General features: G+C 40.4%; 1 long non-coding RNA gene across 1 annotated transcript in view; it reads right to left on the reverse strand.

The window, feature by feature from the left end:
• Positions 1–4,565: 4,565 nt before the first annotated feature.
• LOC142046575 (uncharacterized) overlaps positions 4,566–6,247 on the reverse strand; it is an 8,504-nt gene continuing 6,822 nt past the window's right edge. The window contains exon 3 of the long non-coding RNA XR_012655533.1: positions 4,566–6,093. This is a non-coding gene — a long non-coding RNA (uncharacterized LOC142046575). The remainder of the gene's footprint in view (positions 6,094–6,247) is intronic.

Consider the following 6,247-nt stretch of genomic DNA (forward strand, 5'->3'; position numbering starts at 1 on the left):
ATTTCAGAAATATTTCCCCTCAAGTTGCTGTAGGGAAAACTGCTGAGCTTGGCAAGGAGTCATTTCTGCAAGAGGAAGAGACTGACTGAAGGCCATCTGCCCTAAACATGTCTTTGTCAATACAAATTCATATACCATACAGTAAGAGCAAAAACCTCACAGAAAAGCTAACTATATAACTTACCACAGCAAACCCTATGTCACTCTGTAGGCTCAGTTAGCATACCTGAACGAATCTCTTTCCTAGTGAATGTTTTTACTTCCTGTTGTTTAGAGGCAGGCATTAGTGCACTTACTGGAATGTGTTTCTAATGCTTTGTTCACTGTGGTGTAACTGGGTTGGAAAAGCTTTATAGACCGTCACATGATATAGACCCTATAAATAGATATAAAAAGGATGCTTTCTAATGTAATGCATTCTAATCAACAGTCTGTCTCTGATTATATTTATTATATCTGACAGAGGAGACTTTATATTTCAGAACTGGCTCTATTTATAGCAATGCTTCAGTTAGGGATCAAATTTATTTAATAATATTTCATACTAATGGCTACTGTTTTTAAAGGCCTGCCTTTGTACACAGGCATTACAGCAACAGTGGTGACTGGCACAATAAGTAGGTACCTGTCTCCAAAGCTACTTGTGTAGTTTACAAGGTTTGCCGGCTTCCCTGGGATATGTTTGATGTCTTTGAACCATGTGGATGCACAACTACATGCACATACATGCCTCATTATTAATTTGTATGATTGCGCCTAGAGACCCCTGCAAAAAGCAGCACCCGATTGTTTTAAACAGTGTTTAAAGCCTCTGCCCTGAAGAGTTTATACTCGGAAAAGACAAGACAGACAAGAGGTGGGAGGGGAAACAGAAGCACAACAGGTCAAGTAATTTGCCCAAGGTTGCACAATAGGTCAGCTGAAGAGCTGTGATGAGACCCCCCAGGTCTCCTGATTCCCAGTGCAGTGACCTAGTCACTCGATCTGTCTAGTGCAATTAATGTAGCTATTTTAAAATATGCACTTGTAGACTTAAGGAAATCTGCAGTACATGCTCAGTGTGCAGTTTTCAAATGCTCATCACTTTGCTATAGCAAGCCAAACAAGGGCACTAGTCCTTAGTGAGGTCCATGCCCAAAAACTTATTTCAAACTCCAGCCAGTTTTGCTGCATCCCTCATCAGAAATGCGTCTAGAATTATTTAACTTTGGGGAAAATGTGTTTTTTTTGTTTAGCTTCCAAATAGCTTAAGCGAGTTTGCTCAAATGTATAAAAAAAATCACCTTCATGAAGAGGTAGGTACAAGTTGGAAACACGAGTTGTAGTTCAGTGACTATGAACAATTATTATGATTATGTAATTTCTGCATATTTGCATAGCACCATTTATGTATGTGGTTCTTAAAGGCAATTGGCTGTTGGGGACTGAGGGAAGCAGGGAGTAGAGCTGGGTGGAACATTTTAGTTGACTGTTTTCTGTCAGAAAATGCCATTTTGACCAAATCAAAACTGTTGGCAAAATCATATTGATTTCAGCATAAGATTTGATATTGTTATTTAAATTAGAAAAATGTCAGAAAAGTTCCCATTTCAACACTTCTGGAATTAAAAATGTTGATTTTTGTTTAATGACTTTCAAAAGGCTCAATCCTGCAGGTGCTAAGCGCTCTCATCTGATCCAATAAAGCACTCATATGCTTAAATGCACATACACACATACACACTTCAATGCTTTGCTAGCTTGGGACCACAGTCCTCAGCACCTCGCAGGATCAAGACCTAAGTAATTAGATGCTGTTTACTGTGTTTTGTTTTGTTTATTTTGTATTGAAATGTATCAAGCACTTGTTCAACAAAAACAATTTAAAATTAGTTGAAGACACATTGCATCCCTATGAACAGGGCTAATTGTTTAAATAGTAGTTGTTTTTTAAAGTATAGCTTTCAGATTATTTTCCCCATGTATATTTTATTGCTTGTGTGTCAGGGGGCTTGACGTTACTTCTACCAGTCTCCAGCAATACTCCTATGGACTTTAATGGAAGCAGAATGAGGCTCAAGGAAGAACTGTATCATTTAATTTATAATATGGTTCTTAGCATTTCATTAGCACTCACTGCTTGCTGATATACAAAATGAAATGAAAGTTTATTTAAAGCAAAAAAGACCGTGTCCTTTCACGTGAATGTTTTTTTAACTATATAAATAATGAATAGCTAGGGTAATTTTGCTGCCTGTTAAATGAACTTCTAGAGAAACAAAATATAAAAGCTAAGTGGGCTATAATGAGACTTGTACAACAGGGAAACCATCCCACAGTGCTGACTAGCTCTGCAAGACCTCCAGGGCTTGTTAATAAGGTCTCAGGTGCTGATCACATGATTAAGTAGTGTTGAAATTAGATGGACTGCCTAATATCTTCTGTTCAACAGATCTACCAATTCTATTAATATATGCTTTTTGAGTCCTACTGGAAATACCTAATCTTCAAGAAAGCTATAATTTAAATTTCAGACCCCAAACAGCAACAGTTTTAAACTCCTGTATGGGCTACTGAGGCTGGACAAATCCAAGAACGGAGACCACATCAAAAGCAGTCCCCTGGTCCACCAGGTTGAGAGTTGATCATTCTAGATGGCTTTCCCATTGTTAGGCCCTCTGCTAGTGTGTCTCCTGACATCTCCTGGGTGTCCCAGCACAAGCTGGAGGATACAGTGCAAAAGTGAAGAGCAGAGAACAGCTTACAGTCAAATGTTCGCAAAACAGAATGGAGCTGGCAGATGACAGATCCCTATTAATCTGCCACAGGTGTAGATTCAGAAGTGTTTCCCAGTTTTTCCATCAGTCCTTGCCCTTAAGTGTTGATGGATGTTGCTAGAGCCTTATTGTGACATTATCCTGGGTACAATCTGAATTGTTGAACAGCTGTGTCCCCTCCATTCTCCAACTGGAGTGCCTTTTACACTGCTTTACTCTCAGGGCAACCACTCCTGGTCTGCTCACACATGCCTCTAACATGTCAATTAATCCCAGCTATACTGTATGAGTGTTGTAGCCAGCCACCCATGAATAACCCTGCAGGGCAACACCAGCAAACTCTCAGTCCCAAGACTTCCCCTCAGAAATGTGTGTTTTTTCACTGCCCAGCCCTTTACTGGACAACACATGCTCATATAAAGTCCATCATTTATTAACAGAACATGCTATACACCAATCTTGTTATCTCAAATGGAGTTTCCCAAAAACATTTGTTTTATTTAAACCAGCTTTATTAGCTACATAAAGATAGATTTTAAGAGATTACAAGTAATGAGGCATGAAAGTCAGAATTGGTTACAAAGAAATAAAAAGGTAAAATGCAACTAATACCTAACTTAACAAGCTAAGTGAATTCAAAGCAAAAGTCTCTCTCACTACATGTTGAAGCAGGATCCCTCCCTTAGTTGAAAGCTGTTTCTTTTTTCCTTGGGTGTTGTGGCTGCTAGGGGTAGAGAGAAAGGAAGGAATAACTTGGGGGCATCTGTTCCCCATTCTTTGTACTCCCCACCCCCTTCTTTGAGAATCGTCTCCAGCTGGGATTCAGGAGACAGAAAATGTTTGGGCACGGGAACCTCCAGCTCTTTCCTGCCAAAGAACGGCCACTTAATCAGGTGATAGTTCATTTGATTTTGTTGACACCTAGCTGAGGCATCAGCTAACCTTTTGTCTCTGGGGAACTGGTTTGTGACTCTTCCCCCAGACTCAGAACTTGTTTTTAGTAATATAATACAGTAGAATACTATAACATTACATACAATGTTGCCACACATTTTACCAGAACAAAAATGATCAGCAAATTATGAGTTTTCAAGTGATACCTCACGAGACATACTTTGGTCAAAATCACAGATTATTAGGGTTGGAAGAGACCTCAAGAGATCATTCTAGTCCAACCCCCTGCTCAAAGCAGGAACAATCCCCAAATTGCCCCCTCAAGGATTGAACTCACAACCCCAGATTTCACAGGCCAATGCTCAAACCACTAAGCTATCCCTCCCACTAGTCTATAACCTAAAATGTATCCTAGTCTTGAAAAAAAGGGGTGAATATAAGGATTCAATCTGTCACACTTATGTACATACCATACTTGCAACTGCCCTGCAAAAGTATATCCAGACAAAGTATACGTAGAACCTTTCCTTTCAGACTATGAAAGTGTTTAACAGTGTCAGAGCACTCTAGATATTAGCTGATGCTGACCCTTTCTGATCCCATTTCACAAGTTGGACAATCCCTTCCTCCACTCTCTTTCTACCCTTATTTTGCAAATTTAATAGAAAATCTAATCTCTTTTGTCATGTGTGCACGTGTAAGATAGTGGAGAGTTTTCAAGTGCTAATACATCATGATGGATTTAAATTAACAGTATCGACTCAGGGAAAACACGTGGGCATCACTGTGGATAGCTCACTGAAAACGTCTGCCTCAATGTGCAGAGTGGTCAAAAGAGCAAACAAAATGGTAGGATGCATTAAAACTAGGATAGAAAATAAAATGGAATATATTATAATGTCATTATACAATACTTTGTTCAGTTCTATTCTGGCCACTCCATTTTAAAGAGGATAGAGTTCAGGAGGATTCAGAGAATTATTAAAGGCATGGAAAAGCTCTCTTGTGAGGAGAAATTGAAAAGATTGGGGACTATTTACCTTAGAGATGAGATGTGACAAAAGCATATAAAATAAATAACGAGTGGGACAGAGAAGGTAGATCAGGAAATTCATAGATTCCAAGGCCAGAAGGGACCATTGTGATCATCTAGTCTGATCTCCAGTATAACACAGGCCATAGAACTTCCCCAACTTGATTGAACTCTTTGAGCCTATACTTTGATACATGTTTTCTAATCCTTTAGTCATTCTCATGGCTCTTCTCTGAACCCTCTGCAATTTACCAAGATCCTTCTTGAATTGTTGACACCAGAACTGGCCACAATAGTCTAGCAGTGGTCACAGTGCCAAATACAGAAATAAAATAACCTCTACTCTTACTCCAGATACCCACGTTTATGCATCCAAGGATTGCATTAGCATTTTTGCCACAGTGTTGCTTTGGAAACACATTTTCACCTGATTAGTCACCACCCGCACCTCAAATCTTTTTCAGAGTCCCTGCTTCCCAGATAGAGTTCCCCAGCCTGTAAGTATGGCCTGTGTTCTTTGTTCCTAGATTTATACATTTATATTTAACCATACCAAAACACATACCGTTGGTTTGCAAATACCAAAACACATATTGTCTCAGGGTACTCACTCACTGCAGGTAGCACTTCCTCCTGGCTGTTCTGGGGAATAGCTTTCTTCCTGGTCTGATGCCTCTCCATTCAGTCTCTCAACTACAGTATTCCATCTTACTCTATGGCCTCTCTCTCATTCCTGGAGCTGCAGCTTCCTTTTTCTAGCCAGGTCACTATGTGGTTTCCCTCCAGGGTGTAGATTCTCACTGAACTCACTGTCCAGACAATACCATTCCATCAGTGGCTGATACGGGAACTCAGGCCAGCCCACTGCTCCACATTCCAGCTGAGGGATTCTACAACATGCAGCCAAGGTCTGCTCAGTCCCCAACCTTGCTGCTCTCTCCTCCAACCTTCCTCTTACAGGCTTTCTTCTCCACTCTTCTCTCTTCCCCAGGGTCCTACTCTTTCCCTGGGCTCCTTCCCTCTCTAATGCACAGAGAACAACTGCAGACATCTTCACAACAACCATTTCTTTAGCCAGCTTCTTGGCTTTATACTAACCCAGCTCACACCTGCTCAGTTGAGCTTCATCTTCCAATCAGGGTTGCTTCTCCAGACTAAGCCCCTCACGTGTGGCCTATAACACTAATTTGTCCTTTATCAGCTTCTTAACCCTTTCAGAGCTGGTGTGGACTGAACACCCCACCACACACCCACTTGATCCAGATCGCTCTTTATCAGTGTTTGGACATTTTTCCCATTACGCACTAGGACAAACCACAAACTTTTTAAAGTTTTTGACCAAAAAAGCCAAAACAAACCCCCAAACCAGAAAACACACACACACACACACACACTGTCATAAACAGATAGCTAAGGGTTAATGTTTCTTTTACCTGTAAAGGGTTAACAAAGGGAACCAAACACCTGACCAGAGGACCAATCAGGAAACTGGATTTTTCAAAGATATGCATCTTCCAAATCTGGAACTTTAGCGTCCAAAATCTGGGTGCTTGATGAAACTCGT

Source organism: Chelonoidis abingdonii, chromosome 3 (genome assembly GCF_003597395.2).
Source record: "Chelonoidis abingdonii isolate Lonesome George chromosome 3, CheloAbing_2.0, whole genome shotgun sequence".
Lineage (NCBI taxonomy): Eukaryota > Metazoa > Chordata > Testudines > Testudinidae > Chelonoidis > Chelonoidis abingdonii.